The 24,115-nt window shown below is 44.7% G+C and overlaps 1 protein-coding gene across 2 annotated transcripts in view; it reads left to right on the forward strand.

The window, feature by feature from the left end:
* Window positions 1-16,005: 16,005 nt before the first annotated feature.
* The window catches only part of AGPAT3 (1-acylglycerol-3-phosphate O-acyltransferase 3), a 94,171-nt gene continuing 86,061 nt past the window's right edge, over window positions 16,006-24,115 (forward strand). Inside the window, exon 1 of one of the 2 annotated variants that reach the window (XM_066621109.1) lies at window positions 16,006-16,558. The gene's annotated coding sequence lies outside the window, so the exon portion shown is untranslated. Of the gene's footprint in view, window positions 16,559-22,904; window positions 22,953-24,115 lie in introns of those variants that run through there. The other variant, XM_066621111.1, reaches the window with a different exon arrangement.

The following is a 24,115-nucleotide window of genomic DNA, read 5'->3' on the forward strand; positions in this document are numbered from 1 at the left end:
GCATCAGATCCTATCCCCTCTTTCCCAGGCTGCCCCCTTTCTCTCCTTGGACATATGCCAGTAAAATGGCTGGCATAGGTCTGAGGATATCCATAGGTGACCTGGCAGTCTGCAGGGGGGAGTAAGTATAAACATCTTGTCTGACTGCCCACCCCACCATTGGATGCAGCACATGGTCCTTCAGCGAGGTTGCTTCAGCGTCAATGGTGGGAATAGGATTGGGTAGCAAGTGCATGCAATTGGATTTCTACGTCAGCATGCTTTAGACTGTGCTACATAACAGCCAGCATTAGGGCAAATAGGTAAACGTCTAACAGGTATGCATTTATTTTACACATACTGGAGAGGGAATAGCCACAACTAAGGAAAGAACAGGCAAGGATCTCTGGGTTGCACCAAAATACTGGGATCTTATTATGTTTTACTGTGAATGTTTGTCTTTCTGTATGTTGCAAACCACCTTGGGTGCCAGTTTTTGTTTCCTAACGAAAGGCAATATACAAATCTGAAGACAAGTAAAAAATAATTCTCCCATAGAAGCAGGGGTGGGGGCTAACAAGTGCTTAACTGGTCTGATACGCTCTATATTTTTGGTCTGACTACAATGGTTGTTGAAATTTTTTTATGAATATGAGACAGCAAAACTATAACACATAGAAAATCATATTGAATGCAAAAAGCAAGCAAGCAGAGAAAAAGAATTGAAAATATTTGGATGCCTGTGCATCAGTGGCATCACTAGGGTTTGCATCACCTGGTGTGAAAGGCCAGCATGTCATCCCCATGATGGACCTCCTCCCATGCAGTGGGTGGTCAGTGCCTGGGCGATGGGCATGGTGATGTACCATCACCCCTCTCCCACTGGTTTTTTTGGCTATAACTTTTGATAGAATAGAGGTATTCCAAAGCGGTTTGTTTCATTGCATTCTGCATGAAAGTACGCATCGAATGATACATAACACAATGGTATTATTTGAAAATACCAAGATTTTACAAATTTTGGCCAGTGGTGGTGTCACCCCCCTGTGCACGTCACCAGATGCAGCCTGCACCCCATGTACCCCCCTAGCGACAACACTGTTATGCATCATGGGTTAATAATGTTATGCATCATGGGTTAATAATGTGGGTTGTTGAGCAAATATGTTACTTGTTTGCTTAAGTATTTTGCTGTCAATTTAATAAATATTGTATATTTTCATAAATTGAAATGTAAATAAACAACTGAAATCTTAAAGTTCACTCAGATGATGGAAAGGCGTTAAAAATCCAATGTTACTTAATGCTGTTAAAAGAAAAAGCGCGCCTGCACCTGCATGCACATGCAGACACTGAATATGGCAGAATGCCAAGGGAACCCAAGTCATAGTCCCTATTGCAATCTGTCCTTCATCTAATTAGCAAAACATCCTTCCAAAATCTTGAAGCCTTTGAAAAACAGAGCAGTTTCCTACTAGTTTTGATGACTAAAATGAAAGGATTAGAAATGAAAATGTATCCTGTGAGCAAAAGTTTTAGGAACGTGGTTTGTTTCACATGAAAACATGACTGAGGGGGAACACAACAGCCCCCTTCAAATATCTCAAGGGCTATCTCATAGAAGAGGGTAAAGACTTCTTCTCTGCTTCCCCAGAGAACAAGACTAGAGGTATTGTGCTAAAGCAGGGGTTCCCAAAGTATATGTTGTTATGCCTTAGGGCAGCCATTTTCAACCACTGTGTCGTGGCACACTGGTGTGCTGTGAATGGTCCCCAGGCGTGCCACGGAATTTGGGAGAGGGTCATTTATCAATAGGACCATTGGGGGATGTGAGCCCCATTGACAGCACAGTGTGCCTTGTCAATTGTCAAAAAGCTGATGGTGTGCCTTGACCATTATAGTGTCTTGCCAGTGTGCCACGAGATGAAAAAGGTTGAAAATCACTGCCTTAGGGTGCTGCGCCACACTAACAGGAGTGCTGTGGGATGTTCCCAGTGGCTCCTCCTTCCTGTTCCCCTGGACAGATCATCTTGAATCTCATGAACTCTCAGATCCAAGATGGTGGCATGCAAACCTTGTGAGATTGGAGTGCCACCACCTTGGATTTTGTGAGATCCAAGATGGTGGTGTTTGGCTTAGCCAGGAAGAAGGGGCTGTGGGAGCACTGTGACCCAGGTAAGTTTGGAAATCACTGGGCTAAAGTTACAGGAAGATAGATTTCAGTTGAATGTTAGGAGAAACAACTGGCGTAGCTAGAGGGGGGCGGCGCACTAAGTTTTGCAGGGAGCCTTCCTGGAGCCTGCAAGTGGCTCCTCTCCTCCCCTTTGGAGCCATGTGGGCAGCAGGGAGGAGGAACCGAAGGTGAATGACTTCCAAAGGGAGGGGGGAGCCGCTTGCATGCTGCAGGGAGGCTGCCTGCAAAACTTAGTGCACCGCCCCCATCTAGCTACGCCAGTGGGAGAAACTACTTAATGGTAAGAGCAGTTTGACAAAGGAATCAATTACTTAGAGGGTGGTTGGCTCTCCCTTGCTGGAGGTCTTCAAGCAGAGGCTGGACAGTCATTTGTTGGAGATGTTCCAGCTCTAGATTGCCTGAATCAAGCAGGATTTAGATTAGATGACCTATGCAGTTCACTCCAAATCAATTTTTTGGATAAACAAAAACAGCTCTAGAGCCTGTGAAGTGGAGCTAGCAGAATTCAATGAGGAGATTTGAAGCCATCTGTGCTGCTCTGCAAAATTAACCCAAGCATTTCTGAATAGAGAGTATCCTATCATACAAATAAGTCAAACATTGAAGCCTGTTTGTGCAGGAAGCCTGAAGGAGGAAGGGTGAATAAAATAGACACTGTAGGAAAATGTAACAGGAGACTTTCCATGGAAGTCCAACAATGACACTTTTGACTTCGAAAGAGGAAACCTCTCAAAAAGGAGAGGACTAATAAAAAGGATGCTGAAAAGGAAAGTCAAGAGTGTCAGATCTCTCCAGAGTGCATGGAAGTTCTGTAAAACTACAATATTGCAAGATCAAGAATACATATCGCTTACAGCAAGGGGCACCATTGCGGACCTTTGCTTGGGGGCGTGGGGCAGGGAAGGCCCGCCACTGCTTACAGCCCAGTTCGACATGAACTTCCCTGCACTGATGGAGCAGCACTGACATGGGTGATGCTGCATCCCATGGGGAAGTGTAGCAGGCCGGCAGTCTCCTCAAGGTAAGGGGGCATTTGTCCCCTTGCCCCAGGGTAAACCCCAGCCTGTGCAATGGGTTGACTCAGACTCATGGCAGCTATATAACCAGTGCAAGTCTGAGTTGATCCATGTCAATGGATCTAGCCCGAACTGGGGATAGAACAACCCCATTGCCATTATTTGGGCCAGAATTAAAATTCTTAACAATGCTCACAGCTGTAGAGGCACTTTAAGGTGCTCTGCAATAGGTTAACTGAACCATGGAAATCACTGCTGTCGTGCAACACCTTTCAACTTTCCCTGCTACAATGCAATCTGATGGAGGAGGCAGTGGTTAATTTTTTAACAGTGGGGTTTAAACGTGTGGACAGGGCCTCTGAGAGGAATTTTATCAGGGGGTGCAAAGTTTCTTTGGGGCCCCTTTGCAAAGGGGGAGGGGTAAAACAGAGCGGGGGAGAGTGGTGACCGGCGAGCAGAATGGGGCAGGGAGGGGCGAAACAGGGTGCAGGGGAGAGTAGAGATAGCTGGAAAAGTCTTTGGAGCTCAGGTCTACCCACCCATGTGGCATCAGCAGCTAGATACAGGAATATGGAAAATCAAACACACTCCTAAGCATATATGGCTTGCCAGTAGCTGCAGCTTCATGCTTGTGATAGTGTCCCCAGCATCCCATGCAGGCAACAAGTCTGAACAGATAGGAAAATGTCAGATCCTGGGAAATTTTGGGGCCCGCTCCTTTGGCCCCCTTTTTGACCCTGGGCCCAGGTACAAATTACCCCCTTTACCCCCCTCTCCCAGGCCCTGTGTGTGGAAGCCTCGTCTTTTGAACCCAAAATTCCAACTTAATTTTACATGAGCAGAAGACAGGCTGCTGTTGTCAGGATAAGGTAAGCTGTGTACGCTCTGTGAAATGTTTCTTTATCACTGCTTTTTATGTTCCAGAGCTGACCCGTGAATCAGATTCAGGAGCAATGGCCTTCTGGTACTGGTTTCACAAACACCTGACTTTGCTTTATGTGTCCACAACTACTTGTGTCAAGTTTCATGCTTTTGCCCAGCTCTTCATAAAATTTTTTAAAATGAAAACACAAACACATACTACATTGAAATCCTTTTATTTGATTGTTCACTGCTTAAAGGTGTATACCTAAATCTGATCTGTAATTCTTGTTGGTGCATGTAAAAATCACAATGGTGTTCTCTTCAAAAATGCTTTTGCAAAGTGCAGCTTACTTCCTCATTGTCTAGCAGATAACCTTTTCCCTAGATACCAGTCTGTCAGCTGAGAGGCCACTTATCCCTGCTGGCCTTTGAGACAGCACACCATGCAAGTCTTTTGCCTTCTTAAGATTTTGCAAGGGGCTTATAATGAAGGCGTGCTGGGAAAAAAAAGAATTTGGATTAGTTAGAAATATTTTGTTGACTTCCTTTGCCTACACAATGAGCTTTTGTGATAATGGCATTTATTTAATTAATTGTTAGAAAAGAAAAGCACAGTGGGGTGTACAAGGCTAGCATGAGAGCTATGGGTGCAACTCTGAACCCTGAAGCCTGGTTTGGTTGCAATAATTTTGAAAATCTTGTTCTTGGTAAAAGTGGTGGGGGATGTTGTGTTTTGCTAGCATACCTGTTGATCATTGATCAACCTGTCCTTCATGAATTTGTCTAACAAGGCACAGCTCTAACCTGAACATAACAACTGCCTTCCCTACTTCACAGTGAATGTTTGACAGCCCAAAAATCCACAGCAATGCTTTGTCATCTGGGCGATCTCAAAATGGATTCAGGACTCCTGGTCATGGCTTAGTGATTGGAACTGCTCAATAACTGCTGCAGAAAACATTTTAAAAGAGATCGACATCATGAAAATGACACACACCAAGAAGAAGACTTGAAACCAACACAGAGCATGATCTGGCAAGCAGCTTTTATTGCTTCTATTCATCTACTGTTGAGATGAGGCTTTATTATAAGCTGAATGGTAAATAATGTCCAATCCTATCCACTGTCTTATGACAATGGAACAGAGTTCTGCTATTGTAAGAGGCCATATGGCAGTGCATGCAGAGTGCCACTGGCAGCCATTTTGGAATTGCCACTACAAATGAAGACATTGGCAGACAGTGGCATCGCTAGGGGGTGCGGGCTACACTGGGTGACACGCACAGGGTGTGTGTGTCACCATTTTTTTCAAATCTTGGTATTTCTGGATAATACGATCATGTTATATACCAACTGGTGTGTAATTCCATGTAGAAAGCAACTAAACAGCATTTAAATATCTCTATTCTATCAAACGTTAGAGCCAAAAAACCAGCAGGGCTCAAAAAACCAGTGTCCCGCCCACTGCATGGGAGCAGGTCCATCATAGAGGTGATGTGTTGGCCTCCTGCATGGGGTGACACAACCCCTAGTGATGCCACTGGTGGCAGAGGTGGCCCACTGTCGTAGCTGACAACCTGCTCCAAAGCAGGTAGGCAGGTGTGAGGGGTAGATCATGGGTGGAGTGGGGATGGGGTGGAGGTGGGAGGGGCGGAGCCAATGGCAATGATTCACAGCCCAATCCTGAGCTGCCCAGAGTGCAAGGCTGCCGCGGGGACAAAATGGCTGCCACAGCCTTCAACGTGCCCTGGGCAACCTCCTCTTCCAGAGAAGGGGACTTTTGTCCCCTTCCCCTGGGTAAGGGAAGTAGCCCTGCAATGGAGATACTTGATTCTGTGGTGACTCTTGAGCCAGCGCAGAATCGAAGCATCCCGTGTAGGACCGTGTAAAATTTCAGCCAAGTAATTGTCTAGATTTGAGGACAAAGGACGGCAAATTGTATAAATGTCCAAATCTCCATTCAGGAGGGGCCCATGCCTTGAGACAAGAGTCCCATGGACCCATTGCTTGCAATGAAATAAAGAGCCTGAAAACCTTCACTCCTAGTACCGAGTCTTCTTGATTGACGTTGAAACACTTTGATATGGGCAGAGTGGTGATGTGTAGAACTGTAGGATCAAGGTGCTTGGCCTGACAACTTTATGAAGTACACACAGCCTTCTGCCCGCAATGGGAGCTTTTATCTCCTGAGTGCAGCTTCAGGGCTGGAACAAGAGCAAAGGTTCTGCTCTGTTTCACTCCTGTTTTCCACCACTGCTGCAATATCATCTGTTCGTTATGCTGAATGAAGAACAGATAGTTTAGTTTGCTCAGCAGGATTCTGCACTAGGAAGTGGAACATTTTAGTTCAGTCACTATCAGAGAGCAGGGTGGCAGTGGATGGAGGGGCTGGTTTCCCCCTAAATTTAGCAAGTGTGCAGATATTATTGGCCAGACAAAACAGGTGCCTAATGGTGTAAGAGATTAGCCAGGGCTGTTTTAAATCTGTACTAATGGATTCCCACCAGCTCTTTTTATGTGGGTGGAACAAGGTGTTAAAATTCACCTCTTGTATTGGAATATTAAATATGAAGCACAGAGCATGGAAACAATGGAAAAAGCAATATAAAAATGCTAAATGCATAAAACGTGGCACTGCAGTATAAGAATGCAAATAAAGCATTGTTTCAATGCAAGGGAGATTAAGTATTGTCTTGGAAATGCAGTGGCTTGTTCAACAAATTCATTTTCATCCCATAAATGTTATGCATATAGCCACTTTGGTCTGCAGAAGGCAGCTGTTAGATTGTTAACTGATCAGCAGCTTCAGAATGCTTTCCAGTACAATCCTATCACTCTGGCTAGTATCACAAAGGAAAAATGAACAGAATTCTGAGTAGAAGAGAAGTTTATTTATATCCTGCTATTCTTCCATTGAACACAAGGTAGTGTGTATCGGGTGCCCAGGTGTTGACCTGACCCAGAGTTGCTTTTTTCAAAAAAGTCATATGCCTCCAGACCTCACTATGTGTATATAGCAGAGATGGGAACTCAAGTCAGGTGACTCAGACTTGAGTTGCGAAAATGCACATTTTTTGCTGACTCGTAGACATGAGTCATGCACGTGGAAGACTCAGCAAAACACTCAAGTCAGGCTCGAGTCTGCCTGTGTCTGGGTGTGCTTGCTTGCTGTTTTCACCACATGAAAATCTTCGTGGAGCCATCATTCAGACTGGGTGAGCAGCAAGGAAGTTCCAGCTGGGAGGCAGGGAAGGGTTAATGCAAACAAGCAAGATGGGGAGGTAGGAGCGAGCTCTTTTGCACATCTCTGATAAGAAGGAAGGAACTGATGATCATTGGACAAAGGATGGGCATCTGATATTTTCTTTGACTGAGGGAGGCAGAAGGAGGAGCCAAAGGTGTTCTTGCCTTACGATTGTCTACAGAAGCCCAGGGAAGGGAAGGGAGGTTTTTTTCCCTGGATGAATGAGGGGAGAAGGCGGGGGGAGGTGGTTCCTGGTCATCCCAGCGAAATTAATGGCATGGCTCCTGTAGGCTTATTGAATGACTGGCTGCAGTGGGACTACTTCTGAACAGAGCTGCCAAGGATTGCGTCATCTCGTGACCCTTCTCCCTCTTGTTGCTTCTGTCCCAGATCTCTTGCAGTCCATCCCACCCCCTGCCTTGTTTACAGATGGGTGGGGACATTAGGGGAGTGGTTAAAGAGAACTCCGACACACACACACACTGGTAGCAGCCCCGTTTTTTCCCCACGGCAGGCTTTTTGAAGGGGGTGACTCGACTCGAGTCCTATAGAGTCGAGAAAAGGCAACTTGGAAATTGCCCATTATGACTCATTTTTCAGTCGAATTGTAGACGGCGGTGACTCTAGATTCAACCTGAGTCAAGCCGCGCCTGACTTGCCCATCCCAGGCATATAGAGTGTTGCGGAAGGTAATGGAATCCTATGGACTGCAACATATGTTGGGTGAGCTAACTAGCCTAATTTGCAAAAGTTGACTGAGCCCCACTGACATCATTAGAACCAACACCCAGATTCTATACACTGTGCATATACGGGATGCTGTAGAATACATTTATGTACAGTGTACAGAATCTGGGTGTTCGTTTCATTAGCAGTGTTTCTCAAACTGTGGGTCGGGATCCACTAGGTGGGTTGTAAGCCAATTTCAGGTGGGTCCCCATTCATTTCAATATTTTATTTTAAATATATTACACTTGATCCTACCATGGTATGTGACTACATTTGAGAAAATGTTGCAGATCTGTACTTTTAACAGACTACTCTGTATATACTTTTAACAATGATAGAAAATTGGACTTACTCCTGTGTTAGTGTGGGTAGGATTGCAGTCTAGGATTATAAAATATTTTCCTGCTTGATGACATCACTTCTGGTCATGACATCATGTCTGGTGGGTTCTGACAGGTTCTCATTCCAAAAAGTGGGTCCTGGTGCTAAATGTCTGAGAACCACTGATCTATGGGATTCAATCAACTTTTGCAAATTAGGCTAGTTATCACAGCAAAACTGAAAACTGAAATGCAGAGGCTGAAAAAATTATTGCCTATAAGTGTCTACTTGCAAACTTCTTTAAATCTAATTTCTTACTGATTAACTGATAACACAGCACTCAGTTTAAACTAAATTACTCACAACCAACCTCCCCACCCCAGAGTGGGGGTGAGGACGGTTACAAAATATATTTTCAAGTAATACAAGACTTGGATGTAATCTGGCACTTTCAAAGAAAAATAATAAATTTACTAGACAGTAGTGAGAGTTAAGAGCTTTGGGGGTAAGGTCTTTCTGGGAGGGATGATTTATCAGTATCCAGTAAAGGTGCAGTGTCATCACAGATGAGAAAAGGATCCTCACCCATTTATTTGGTAATAGAATATTAATAAGACATCCCCAAGAGTCCCTTTTAACACATCTCTGGGCGTGCTGTGCAATGTACTTCTCGCTGGAAATACCATCCCTGGTTCTGTAGAGGCAAACAAAGGGATTCTGTTTTTTGTTCATTGCAGCGGCAGGAAATCTATCTGATCCTTGCCAGATGGAAGCCACAATTATGCCACTTCCACCTGACTTGACTTTGATGTAATAGTTCTAAGAGAAGATTAAGATGCAGATAAGACTGTATCTTTCTTCCCTGCTGGTCAGTCAGTTGTGCTGTAGGAAACCCTGGCTCTTCAGTCTCTTGGTAGAACCATAATTTTGGCAAAGGTTTATATAGTGACTTGCTGTAGCAATATCACATAGCACCGTTAACCAGGCATCTTACAAGTTCATTTTAAAAAGCAATCTTCACTGAGAAGAAAGCATGCAAGTAATAGAACTCTTCCGTTATAATTACAACGCTACACATCTGAGTTTTAATTACTGCAAGACACAATTTCATGAAGCACAGCGTCACATATCATTGTAATAAGCATATATTACAATCTGTTTTGTGGAACCAATAATTCTGATTAGAAGTATGTGTGCATTCTTTAAAAAAAAAAACACCAAACAAATGTCTGTACATGTGGAAGGAAGCAGTGGAGAGCCAGACCAAATAGCTATGAAACAAAGTTGCCTTTGGTCAAACGCTTTCACTTACCTATGTCATAGGGATGAGATTTTGGGTTTTTTTTTAAGGCTGTATTGTAACAAGGAATTCTATATTCTAGGGCAAGGATGCCAAACGTAAGGTTCATAGACCAGATATGACCCTTGGAAGCTCTTTATCTGGCCCACATGATAATTGGACTCTCCCTGCACCACCCTTCAGAAGCACCACTTCTGCCAAGGTGCTGGGAAAGATGGAAGGTGAATGTCTTCTTTGTCCTCATTAGACAAAGAATGCTACAGGGGGAAGGGGGAGAGTGAGAGCGAGAGCGAGAGAGATGCTACCAAGGCCCTGGAAGAGCCTAATTATGTAGGCTGCCCTTTCAATAGTGCCACTTCTGTGGAGGTGTCACTTTGCAGAGCACCACTCAGCTGCTGAACTGCAGCGTGGTGCCTTAGCAAGTGACACTTCTGAAAGGGCAGTGTGCATGATACCTATGGGCTCTCCCATATCTTGAAAATATGATCAAGCTTTACATATTTTCTCTTCTATCATTTGCAGCTAATGATTTCCATGTGTCTCATAGAGTCTTCTCAGGAGAGGTTGGGTCAGGGGTTGACCACGGGCCAAAAGCCAAAATTCCTCAGAAGGCCTATTCGCCAGGCCAACTCCTGATCTCCCAGTTCTAGTGGCATGAGTTGGCTGAGTTTGTTTCCCCAGCTCCCTATCTAAAAATGGAAATGTTGTCCAGGAGCCCATGTGTCATGGTGGGGTTTTGCTTCCAATGCCTAGTGGAGAGGACAAGAGGAGCTACTGCCCCCTCTCACCTGTTGCCACGAAGCTTCAGAGTTGCAGTGTCCCACACACCATGGGGCCCAATGAGGGGCTTTGCTCCAGGGCCTCCAGTACCCTGGCAGTGGCAGTGGATTGGGTCCTTTTTATGTCCATGTTCAAAGAGTAAGGTAGGAATTGATTTTGAACAGAAATTTAACTTAGAGGTTTCTACACTGAAGCCAAATATTCTGAGCTAGATCTCTGCCAAGTTCTATAGTTAGGATAACCAATTGTGTGATTTGGAAAACTGGAGACGAAAAGAGATGCAGTTTTTAGCATGTCTCTCTTAAAATCTGCACATGGCCAAATTAAGATCAGTGTTCAAACATCCCGTCTTCTCTGTCTCTGCAAAAGTGACCAGAACAGTTGCAGACTTTGGCCATTGTGCCTGAAGCTAATCCACTTTCTTCTTTCAGGTATAGCCAACATGTTGCCTAATCTTAAAGGATAATTTGGCTGCTGGTAAGCAACCTCAGTCTAAACTTTAGGATTTGGGGCATTTAGTTCAACAACACCTCAGGGGCCAGCTGAGATCGAGGCTGTAAAATTATAGCATATTAAAATAATTACCCCCACTTTAAGTGTATACAATGTAAATTTAAAAAGACAGATTAATTGGATATAATTCAAGAGCTGTAAAAATTCAGACATATTTACTTCTCTTCCCTGATACCCCTACCTTCATCACAGTGGCTCATTATTACTGCTTGATTTCATAAAAGAACATTTTACCTCAAAACTAAAATAAATGGACTTGGAAATCATTTAGAGGAAAATAACACTATTTATATTATTATTATGGTTATGGTTAACCCATTTTTGCCCAGCCCACAGGTGTACATGTTTGGTCCCTGTTGCATATATGCAACTTTGGGCAGAAATTGTTTAATCACAGGACACCTGGCGGTGGCTGGTGTTTTCTTAATATCTGATCCCTCCCAAGGACCTAGTATATTTAGAGGCATTCATGTAAAATATGTGCAGTTTCAAGTACAGCTGCCTTTTGAAGCTCATATTTAGTAATTTCATTGACACTTATGGTGAACAGGTTTTTTCACATTTTCGCACCTAAAAGCACTCACTACTATCTGTACAACTTTCACCTGTTGTTGTTGTTGTTAAGAAAACAAATGTACTACTTTTCAACCAAATGTAATATTAGTATATGGTAGGCTTCCATACAGACCATATGTCTGATCCAGTCAAGCAGAGTTCCAAAAAACCAGAATGTGATGATTCTTTGCTTGGTAGAACAAGATAAATTTATTGATGGGAGTGAGATAAGCTTAATGCAGATGAGAACACATTGTTTACTTAATCAAGTTGTTAAAATGCATTACACACACACACACACACACACACACACACACACACCCATAGAACTGTCAAAGAAACAAAAATCACAATGCTGTTTCTAACCAATACACTCCCTAGCTGATATGACATTAGTAGATAACTTAGGTTACGGAAGAATTCTTTGCAAAATACAGCCTTTTAAAGCCATTTCTGTCCAACATTGCATATATGCAACAAGGATCAAATGTGTACACCTGTAGGTTGGGCAGAAACAGGCTAAGTTTAGAAATCCAGATCCTCTCAATATCATGGGCAAAGAGGGATAGTATGAAATTCAGCTCCTTTATGTCATGTGCCTGAAGACCAAACCAAAGATTCAAGCCTAATTCAAACCACTACAACAGAGTAAGACTTGGCTGTATTCTTATTGTAGACTGCAGCCCTTGTGGCATAGGTTCCAATCTCTTTATGAATGAAATTTCAAAATCTTTGAGAGGAAGGTCAATGGGCATTTGCTATTGATTGCAGTCAGGTCACAGTTTCACCCTAAGAGTGCAGTCTTAGTCCCTTGCACCAGCCCAGTACTGTTGCAAATGTGCCATAAGGCATGTTTGCGCTGACTTGCAAGTTGGCTGGGCTGCTGCACATCCATATGGTGGCCCACAGAAGCCAGATCCAGCCTCTGTGCTGACACAGAGAGATGAGTTCACACCAGCATCCCTAGGCCAATGTGGGTGTTTGGGGAGGGCAGGGGGAAGACGGAACTGGTGTGTTCTGGGGCAGGGGGAGAGTGGGTGGTGGGCAGGCTGGGGCCAGGAGGGGAATGGTGCCAGGAATCAGCACTTAGGGCAGATCCTAACCCTCTTCCCAGATGGCCCAGCCTAATGCCAGGCTGCTCAGATCAGTGCCACCTATTTAGGTGGTGCAAACCCAAGTAGCCCCATTAGACTTGCTGCTGCATTACTCAGGGCAAGGGGAATTTATTCCCATTGCCCCAGGTTGTGCTATAGTCAGCTCCAGCCCTGCTCCGGATGGAGTGCAGGCCAGCTGGCCTGCCTGCTCCAGGACAGGTTAGGACTGGGCTGTAAGTCTTGTATACTGTGTTGAACAAGATTCCATACTGTAGGGGACAGAAAAGGTCTTTCAGCATTTATTAAAATATCTTGACTTAGAACTGCGTCTTAGAATAGATGTGAACTAGAGTTATTAATAAGTCAGTTCACATCTGTTCACATATTCACATCTTAGACGCTATTCACATCTCAGAATTAAGTGTGAGACGACAGCATTTTTGTTCAATGCAGCTAATCATACACGTAAAGTGAGGATATCCTTCTGAATGAAAAATAGAGAGGACATAATTGCAGTTATCCTTGGCATCACAATACACTGATAGGAAGGCAATGGAATGAAATTTCAACAGATTATGAAGGAAAAATCAATCAAATTCATGCAATGTTTCCAGAGGGAGAGTCTTAACACACCCACAGATAAAGAATGTCATCTCTGAGAATTCACATAATTTGTGGACCCACGTATGACAAACTAGCACTGATGTGAAATAAATGGTGCTGATCCTGCAGCACTAAGGGAAATTCTTTTCCTTCCTGAGAATGACAGATGAGCATACAGTCATTATCTGCTTGAATCCTAACTTAATTTTGATGGTTTCTCCTATGAAGAATGGACAACTCTTACATAGCATTCTCGTCTCCTTACAGATTGCACATGCTGTTCTTCCAGCTCATGTGTGGCCTCATGACTCATATCTGGTCATCTAAAGCTGCACTCCTGTGCAGATTTACTTGGGAACAGATCTCGTTGGAATCTAGGGTTTACTTCTGAACAAACATGCATAGTATCAGGTTTCTGTCTTTCTGGCATGATGAGATCCTAGTAAATATTAATGTGCCATGCCTTGCAGTTGGCCTTCAAAGTGTTATATCTAAGGATGATATCCCCAAGGATTTACCTCTGGAGAAGGCTTAGGTACATGAGGGGGGGGGGGCATCCATATAGATCACATGACTGGCCCAACAGAGTTGGGCCCCAATAAACATGTTTTAAATGCAAAGGTAATGATACTTTCCCAACCCCATTGTCTTTGGAGGACACAAATTCTGTCACTGAAGTGGATCTAGGCAGTGAAGATGAAACCTAGCTGATTAACAGCCCAATTTTAGGTAGCGCTAGGTGTGCAGTCCACTGAGGGTCCAATCCAACTTTCCAGCGCTGATGCAGCCATGCCAACAGGGTGTGCGCTGTATCCTGCTCTGTGGAGCAGTCATGGATACCTCCTCAAGGTAAGGGAACATGTTTCCTAATCTTGGGGCTGTATTGGCACTGAGAAATGGAACAAGACTGTGCCCTAAGTTCAGTAGGTTGAGGCCTACCTCACTCTATATAGTTTTAGATTGTAAGATGGCATTTGTAAGGTTTCGATGGCTCAAGAGGAAATGCACAGGAAAGTTGTGTAAACAATCAAAGGATTATTATGTTTTCAGTATTTGAGGCAGCCTGAGAAACAGAGGCACTCTTATTTGTCAGGGTTCCCTTTGTGGGCCAGCACATAGCAGAATACTGGACCTCATGTATTACATTATTTGGGGGAAGATACCTCCCTTTCCCTGCACAACTCTGTCACTTTGCTTCACATGTGTCATGGACACATTTCAAGTTTTCACTTGGGGAACTAGTTCATACAATGCAAGGTGGCAAAGTCACCGAGTGTAGGCATTAACACCTCAAAAACACAAATGTGTTTTGGCCTTAAGGCCAATTGTGCATTCCTGACACAGGACAACTTCATGCAGGGACACCACATTACCTTGACAGGGATTCAAACATTACAAGTGTGGCATATAGTTGCATTATAAACACACTTCCCCACAATGGGTACCCTATACCACAGTTGTGGTGTCTAGGGGAGAGTTAACCACCATGTGAAATAAGTGTGTGAAGAGCACAGTGAATTTCCATGCAGCTGCATTGGTCTAGGAGTGTCAGGTTGGTAGGGTTACCTACTCTTGTAAAATTTGATTGCTGATGGGTGGAGCTGGGGGTGTATTCTTTTGGCTCAGGATGTGGAGGAATTGGAGCAGGTTTAGGGGTAGAGGAAGAATTGGGATCCTGTGATGTTGTTGCTGTGTGTGTGGTCTGGGGATGGAGCCCAACACAAAAACTGAGTATTTTAACATGTACAGATTTTAAAATATGAGCTGAAGGGGAGAAAAACTGGCCTTGCCCATCCCCTTCTTTGGTCCCAAACTAGAAGGCCTAGCTATGTTGTTTTGGTCCCAGTTTGCTGGTCTACAGGAGATGTTGGTGAAGTGTAACATGAAAAAAGTAAAGACTACAGTCAATGTATAGAGAGTCTGCAAATGTGCAAACTCCTATGGAAATGACACAGTGAATGCATGGAGGCTGGGTGTGGGGTGCATGCATACAACGACCATGCACTGATGGTGAATGCCTCCATAAAAAGAACCCTGCTGGATCAGGCCAAAGGCCCATCTAGTCCAGCTTCCTGTATTTCACATCGATGCCTCAGGGAGCACACAAGACAACAGAGAACTGCATCCTAGTGCCTTCCCTTGCATCTGGCATTCTGAGGTAGGGTACTTCAGGAGGCTGCACATACCCATTGCGGCTAGTAACCTGTAATGGACTTTTCCTCCAGAAATTTGTCCAATCCTCTTTTAAAGACATCCAGGCCAGATGCCATCACTACACCCTGTGGCAAGGAGTTCCACAGGCTCATCACACGCTGGGACAAGAAATATTTTTTTTTTGGTCTGTGCTAACTCTCCCGACACTCAGTTTTAGTGGCTGTCCTCTGGTTCTGGTTGTTGTGGGAGAGGGAAAAGAGCATCACTCTATCCATCCCCTGTGCAGGTCTCCGCAGGGTGCCTGCCAAGCTCGCTGCAGAGAACTTGGGCTGCAATCCTGTGCACACTTTCCTATGAGTAAGTCTCCTGGTGTTCAATGCCACTTACTTCTGAGTAGACATGCCTAGGATTGCGCTCTTTTCCCTTCAACACTTGTTCTTTCCCAGGGAAGGTGGCCCCCGAGGGCTGCCCGTTCGGCCCCTGCATTGGCGGGCTTGCCTCTGCGCGACGCTGTGGCACTGCGGCCGTGCAAGGGGAGAGGGGGCTGCCTGCCGGACGAATGCGCGCACGTGAGAATGCGAGGCCGGGCTGGAGGTGGGGAGGGAAGGAGGCTGTGTGCAGTCGGGCTGCAGGCGAGATGGGCGGAGTAGAGCAGCCTGGCTGACGGCGGGCGCGGACCTTGCCTTGCCTGGGAAGGCGCAAGCGGCGGGAGGAGGTGATGCCCAGTAACCGCCGGAGCAGCCCGAGCCTTGCCAAGAGCGAGCCGGCTTCCTTGCAGCCCGCACGCAGAGGAGAGCGAGGAGGAAGACAGCGCCGCCCGCCCGCAGGGCTCAGCCTCCGTCCTCCCCTCGCCCGCCAGCCCGCCCGGCTCTCCTGCTGCCCCCGCCGGCCCGGGAGGAACTGAAACCTCCGCTGCACAGGAAGTCGCGGCTGCTGGGAGCGCACAGGCAGCGCACACAGCCGCACGGAGCGCCTGGCACGGCACGGGGAGGCTGGCGCTGCTGCTGCACTCCAGGCGAGAGGCGCCCTGCACCGCAGCCAGCCGCACAGCGTCCCTCGTGCCGCCTTCCCGCGGCAGCAGCAGCGGCAGCGCGTGCTGCAGGGAGGAGGTGGCCGTGGCGGCGACGGGGTCGGAGCTGGGGCAGAGCCGCGGGCCAGGAGGAGACGGTCCCCCCCTCCCGGAGGAAGAAGAGGAGGCGGCGGCTGCCGCAGGTTGGTGTGGCTGGCAGCAGTGGGCCCCCTCCCCAGCCCTTTGCATTGTTCTCTCCCTGCTGCTGCCCTGGCACAGCCTGGGCTCCGGCTTGCAGGTGCGCGCTGCGCCCAGCCGCCTCCTTGCCCTGGCTTGCTCTCTGCAGCCCCCTCTTGGCTCCAGCCCTTCCCCCGCGCCCCCCTTTGCAGTCCCCTTTCGCAGGCTGCCAACTTAATGGCTGAGTCTCCTTTGGGTCCCTCCCCCATCGCACTGCATTGTCTTGACATCAGTGCCTGCGGGGAGCCTCCCCTCCCAGCATCTCCCTCAGTTGCTTCCGTGGGAGCCACGAAGTCGCTGTCTGGCCTCTGTCCAGCTTCTGCACTGGCTGGCCCTCCACAGTCTTTTGACAGCCCAGGCTTTGCCCTGCACTGCTGAAGGCAGCCGGCTCTCCTCTGCCCTGCACACACCCTGAGCCATTCATTCATTCATTCATTCATCACCTCCCTCTCCTTGGCTCAGAACTGGAGCTTTGTGCTTGTGCAGAGCCACCTTCCGCCAGTCTTTGCTGGGTGCTGCAAGGAGAGGCGGCGCTGCCCTGCCTTGGGACCTTGCTGGGACCAGGACTTTCAGTTGACTTGCAGCCAGGGATTGCACTGTGCCTGGAGTGTCCGCTGCATTTCTTTTCTGCAGGGAGGTTGAGTAGTTTGGGATCATCAGGAACTGGAAGAGACTAATGTGTGTGTGTGTGTGTGTGCGTGCGTGTGTGTCAGTGATGCTTGCTCAGGGCCTACCCAACAGATTGAATTCACCTCAGCATCTCTGGGAGCTTAGGAAGCATTGCAAGTTAAGAGGTGTATGTCAAATGTGTGTGTGTTGCTTCAATTTGCACTTTGGAATGACTTGGGTGGTGAGCATAAAAGGGGAGGGGTGTGCATAAAGCATAAAGCAAATGCATAACTGCTTGCCGTTCAGGTGAGTAGGAGCATACACTTGTCCTGTGTGCAGGGCCTTTTATCAGGGGGTACAAAATTTCTTTTGGGCCTCTTTGCAAGGGGGGGGTGAAACAGAGCAGGGGAGGGTGGTGACAGGTGAGCAGAATAGGGGCAAGGAAGGGCAAAGCAGGGTGAGGGGAGGGTAGAGACAGCTGGAAAAGTCTTTGGAGCCCAAGTCTACCCACCCATGTGGCATCAGTAGTGTCCCCAGAATCCCCAGTCATGGTAATGTCCCCAGCGTCCCGTATGGGCAACAAGTCTGAGTAGATAGGAAAATGTCAGATCCCAGGAAATTTCTGGGCCCCCTCCTTTGGCTCCTGGGCCCCCCTTTTGACCCTGGGCCCCGGGTACAAATTTCCCCCTTTACCCCCCTCTCCTAGGCCCTGCCGGTGCGTATTCAGGACAGAGGAGTGCTTCACAAGTAACAAGGAAGTATGATGTGATAAGAGTGTTCCACTGTGACTATGTGGACCAGGCAGCTGATGTGCACAATGGCCACTCGATCTGTGAGCTCAGTAGATGACCGAATGAGTCTGGCATCAGCTCAGTCATCTGCATCATTCTGTAAGGGGAGCTCTTGTAACCACATACTGGGTGGAAATGCCTGGTCAAATGGTCATCTGTAACTGTTCAGTGTGTATTTTCCAGGATCTTTGATGTGTAGCAAAATAAATGCTCAAATCACTCTTCATAGGCCCCGGTGTATACATTAAAAATGTTGCATATCAAGCAGCCCCAATTATGGTGCCCTCCTGTTCGTTTCACTTGATCAGTAAGTTTATCTTAAGATCTGTGTCCCTTTCTCTGTTGTAGATGGCAATGTATGCTCAGAGAGGACTTTTAATCATGTTTGGGAAAAGGTCGCGTACAAAGAATTTGGGTCTGACTGCAGTGGACAGTGCAGTGGACAGCGTTGTCCATTAGCAGCATGTGATAGTTGTGGGGGCTACTGTTTATGTACTCCATAAAAATGTTTTTTTTTCCTTTTCACTACCATGTCCACTGCAGGAGAAGTGCACAGGAGAAGTGCACTGGTTTTGAAATTTCCACTTGTTACAATAGCCTTGTAGTGTATGGCAGCCACACTGATGGAGTGAATACCAGTTTTCTCTAGGAGAGCCACTTGCTAGGACCACTGTACCAACAATCTTGTGATTAGTTCTAACTTGCAATTTTGGAAATTTATTGAAATTTCATGTCATACTACCATTTCGTACTACAGGTGGAAACTCGCATGATCAAAGACTCTTCTATTTTAAAAAATTCTTGCACATAGGAAACTAGATGTCTGGGAGAGGGGTTTCAGTCCAGTGTTTTCCCTGACATGCCAGTTTTGCTATGTGTGTGGATATTTTCTTGTGGGGTAGCATTCTATCGTATGGTACAGTCTGGATGTACCATCTCTGCTACTGTTACTTGAGAACTAGGCCTTAATGATCAGTCACAGGATTTACTTCTTTTTTTTCTTTAATAAATTTTATTTATTTATTACAGATATGGGGCAGGAATATAGGATAAACTTGGGTATAGGGTTACACAGGTTACATAACACAACAGGGTATTGGCCATTGGGTCACAAAATGTGTTTTAAAACAACATTTATACATCAGATTGAAACTAAGCACAAACTCATCCATATAAATCATCACCACATATAACATTAAAGTACTTAGCTTAATCTACTCTACTTCTATAATATTTATTCAGTACTATCTATCCAATCATAAAACGGCGTCCAGCATCTTCTTACTTTATCTAAATCATTATCTTTCATTCTTTCTGTTAATAGATCCATTTCTGCAATTTCATAAATTTCATCTATCAATTTTTCTCTATTAGGGATTTCTGTAGATTTCCATAATTGTGCATATAATATTCTTGCTGCTGTATTTATCTGTACAATAAGACATTTCTTTTGTAAGTCTTTAATTTCTGATACTATGTTCAGGAGAAATATTTCTGGTTTGAATGGTATTACAACATTAAATATCTGTTGAAACATTTTTTGTATCATTTCCCAGTATATCTTGGTTTTTTCACTAGTCCACCACATATGATAGAACTGGTTACAATCTGATAACATTTTCAACACTTATTTGATATTCGTCACAGGATTTACTTCTGTCTGAGTCTATAGTATTCTTATCAAGAGATGCTGTGCAGGTGGACCTCGGGATCCATGGGGGCCTGCGGATAACAAAACCAGGAGAATGGAATCTGCAGGTGGGCTCCATCAGAGGGCCTCCAGAAGCACCTTCTGTTAGTGTCTGAAGGTGTTCTGAGGTTTGGAGGCTGCACATGGTCTCCCTGGGCCTTGGAAACCCTCCCAGATACAACTGGAGGCATCTAGGAGGTCAGGTGGGGACCTCCAGCGCAGATCTGGCACCTGCATTGAGTTAAATTCATGGGTGGCAAATCCATGAATAAAGAGGCCTCACCTGTATAGTGATGAAAATAGATCCAAACATTCAGTTTTCGATGTACTGTTTATTTAACAAAACTTGTTTTCCCTTAGCATGAAAAAGCTGAAAAATGCAGTTGTTGCCCATTCCCTCCCCAGTGCAAATCTGTACAGTTGCTTCTTTGTTAGAACTGTGAAAAATTGATGCAACTTGCACCTGAAAGGTATTTTGTATCTGCTTCTTAACTTATTTGTCCCCCCTGCATTTATGAAGCAAAATATTTTATATTGGTCTACAATTGTGGTGTTTTTTTTTAACCCCTGCTGCATAACCAACTTGAACATAAGGCTGCCTGCCCTGGCCTGTCTATATTGGGTCAAAGGAATGAGTTTGCCTTGAACTTGCCTATTCTTTTTTTTTTTTTTTTAATAAACCTCAGATCAAACACATTAGTACTTATTCCCAGATTTTCCTGCCAGACAGCTATCAGGCAGCCCAACCCTAAGCCAGCTACCGCCTGTGGGATGGGTATGGCACACTGTGGTAGTAAAAAGGATCATTGTGCGGGTGGTAAGGCTGGTGCTGGCCTGCCACCTCCAGTTGGAGGCCTGTACCCACTGGAACAAGTAGATGCTCTACTGGCCTCTACTTGTGGAGAGGGGGTGGGAGTAGGTTGGGGGAAAGTGTGGGGGGATAGAGCAAGTGTGGAAGTGGGTGGGAACTGCATCCATGGCTGCTGCCGTATTCTAACCCTGTTCCCAGTTTGGCAGCCTGATATGGGGTGACTCGGATTTGCGCCAGCAATATTACTGGTGCACATCCGAGTAGTCCCATGGAAGCCTCTGGGGCTTGACATGGTGTAAGGGGACAAATGTCCCCTTCCCTCAAGGAGACATCCAGCAGCCACTAGTCCTGCATCGCCACGTGGGGCTTTTGTTAGGATTAGGCTGTCAGTATTATATTCCTAGTTACTTGTGTATTGTGCAAATCCCATTTCATTCCAGCTCTTTCCTTTCTTCTTCTTGCCCTCTGCCAGTATATATCCAACATGGTTAATGTCATTGCAGTGTGATTCATCTGCTCAGTAATTTGTCAATTTGTTGTTGGAAAACTCTAAACAATGGATTGTGATGAACAGTGTTTCATTTTTGATATTCTCTGTTCTTATGTGGAACTCCTTGCAACAGGGTGTTGTGGTAGCACTAGACCGAGCTGCCTTTAAAAGGGGATTGGGCAGATTTATGGAGGAAAACTCCATCACAAGTTATAAACCATGATGGCTATAGGCTACCTCTGGGTTTTAGATGTAACCTATCTCTGAATGCCAGATGCAGGGGAGTGGCAACAGGATGCAGGTATCTAGTTGTGTTGTGTGCTCTCTGAGGCATCTGGGGGGCCATTCATTGTAAGATACAGGAAGTTGGACAAGGTAGGCTTTTTGCCTAATCCACCAAGATCTTTCTTATGTTCTTACTCTAGAGCATATTCTTTTCCTCCAAAGAAGGAGCTATTTCAGCTGACTTGGAGCGTGTTCAGTTGTATTGTCTGGATCGCTGTTTTTATGGGTGAATGCTGTATCTCTGAAATATCTAGACAGGATTTTGATCAAAGGAATTCTTTAGGTAGCTTCTGTGAACTCCTGAAATTTCTTCTCTTTACCTGTGACATTTAGGCTCCAATTCTCACCAGGAAGTAAGTCCGATTGAACTTGGTAGAACTTACATCTGAGTCGATGTGTCTAAGATTGTGCTGTTCACATCTGAAATTCTATGTGTTAGTAAGAATGCTATTTTATGTTGAGTTTGTGTTCTATTTATCTTAAATGGATCTTTCTCTTGTTTAATAGCTTTTCTTCATCCTTGAATTATTCAGAAGCCCTCATGCCTGCAGAAAGCCTTCAGTTATTGGAAAACAGACTTATAATGAAAATCAATAATATGGAGGGGGCAAACTCTGGTTGAAAAATGACCCAAGTTAATAAATGTTTATACCTAAGTTTTACATTGAACTGGTATGTATGACTAGTCCATGTTTGCAGCAACTACAGACAGTTCAGCGGGTCAGAGAGTTCAGGGGATCACATGATGATGTGTTTAGACCTCTGACCCTGAATCTGATGAACTACTTGTTTTCCCACTTCCATGTGTTTATCTATTTTGCTTTGTGAAGATTCTGGGAAAGAAAAGATTAGTCCAAACAAATTTGCTGATCATCAGATTGCCCAACCTTTCATGTTTGCAGTATTCTCTAGTTTATAGAACCCATACGTGAGCAGCATTCTGTGTAAGCATTGCAGCTCTGCAGAGCTTTGGACCATGGCTCCAGTGTATAATGCCATTTAATCAAGCTCACTTTTAATACATCTCAAGTGGCACTTTGTCAGTAGTCATCACTGAACTATATCTAGCCAGTTTTGATAGGTGCAGTACTTATGTATTTTCCTCTGTATTGATGAACAGATTATAGTAAGTACCTCTTATAGTACTCTCCTTAAAGGTTGGTGTAGTATTATCTGACCTTAGTCAGTAACTAAACTTTGCAGCACCCTTAGCAATTGCTACCAAATTCCAAAAGAGAATTTAGTTATGAGACACTATATGAAGATGTGTTCACTGGGTTTGTAGCGCATGGATAATTCTTACACCCCTTTTCTGGATCAGGCACTTGAGAGCCTCTGGTGTGTTGCTTATTTTCATGTGCATAGGCTCTGAAACCATTCCATCATTCTGTATATTGTAATTTGTAAAGTAATTGCACTTGGACAAAGGATTAAATTCAACAAAACTTGTTTTAAGGTCTTTCGAATTCAGATGTCAGGTTCTTCAAAGTCCTGCTAAGCATTCAGCTCCAGTTGAACAGAGAGGCCTGGCAGCTAAGTGAGTGACTGTGACACCCTTGCCTATAACATCAGCACTGTGACATCAGAGCAGGTCAGACATTGGGTTCAGGAGAAGCAGAACTGGGAGAAAAGTTGAAGTCATGATCTGAAAAGGATGAGTCGGAAAGAACAGAGTTGTGAAAAAGTAGGTGTGACAATAACAACTGTTGTGTGAATGGACCTTTTGTTATGTGTACCTATTTTTCTTTGTTGAATACTTAGGTTATGGTGTAGTGCTGTTCCTTCACGTGATGGATGGTACATTTAGAAGTGAAAAAGCCACCGTGTTTCTTAAGGTCTAAGGAAAGGCCATGTTATCTAGGAAAGCAAGACTGGATTGGATTTGGAGAAGAGCCTTGCTGTGCAGTTGACAGTATCATGGACTGCCTCCTCCACCAAATCTAATTAATTTTAGAAAACTGAGCAAAACTGTCTCATTTACAACTTGTTTTTAGTAGTCTGAATGAATGTAACTGGTATGTGTTAAGTGATTATCGTTGTTGTGGACTTGTTGATTATAAGCCACTTTAAATTCCTGTGAAAATTTTGGACACAACCCAGACAAAGTTCAGTACTTAAGAAGCTTAATTTTGTCTTTTGTTTTTGATTGCACCCTTTCTTTATGATATCTATTTATAATAAATAATTTGTACTTGGCAGTCAGCAGCCGCATTCAGATGTAATGTTGCTATACCATGCTTTAATGCCAAGTGAATGAGCCTAGGGAAGCTGTGGGTTTAAGTGTTTCTCAATTTTCTCCTTCTCTTGTGCACATGTGAAAGTGAATGAAAGCTTTTGCTTTCATTTTAAAACAAACCACAGTTCCACGTTACATACCCATTGGGGCACTGTAGTTTGTAACTATAGTTAGAACAAACCACAGTTTCCAGAGTTCCTATATAACTGGGAACTGTGGTTTACTGTTGCATCTGAACCAAGCCAGCATTTCTCTAGTTAGTTCTATAACAGAATTTAATAATTTGGATCATTTAAATCAAGGAAGTGTGGTAGTTTGGTTTTATTTTTAAACATGTGTTAGGAATTCATTGTTTATTACTGAACATTTTTTCCACGTATTATTAGGGATTTTGAGCGTGCATTGATGCAGCGCCTTATAAACCCACCTTGTCAGCCTCAAACAAATAGTAGTTTGCTGGTTTTAATGTAATGGCAATTTCTAATCAATTAATGTATTGTTCAAATTCTCCTTAATTTTCTACACCTAATTTTGTCTCTGAACTCTTATTACTGTTGCATCTACAGTTTTTGACAGGCTATTAATTATCTGATTAATATAATCAAAGTCTT

Source organism: Tiliqua scincoides, chromosome 3 (assembly GCF_035046505.1).
Source record: "Tiliqua scincoides isolate rTilSci1 chromosome 3, rTilSci1.hap2, whole genome shotgun sequence".
Taxonomy (NCBI): domain Eukaryota; kingdom Metazoa; phylum Chordata; class Lepidosauria; order Squamata; family Scincidae; genus Tiliqua; species Tiliqua scincoides.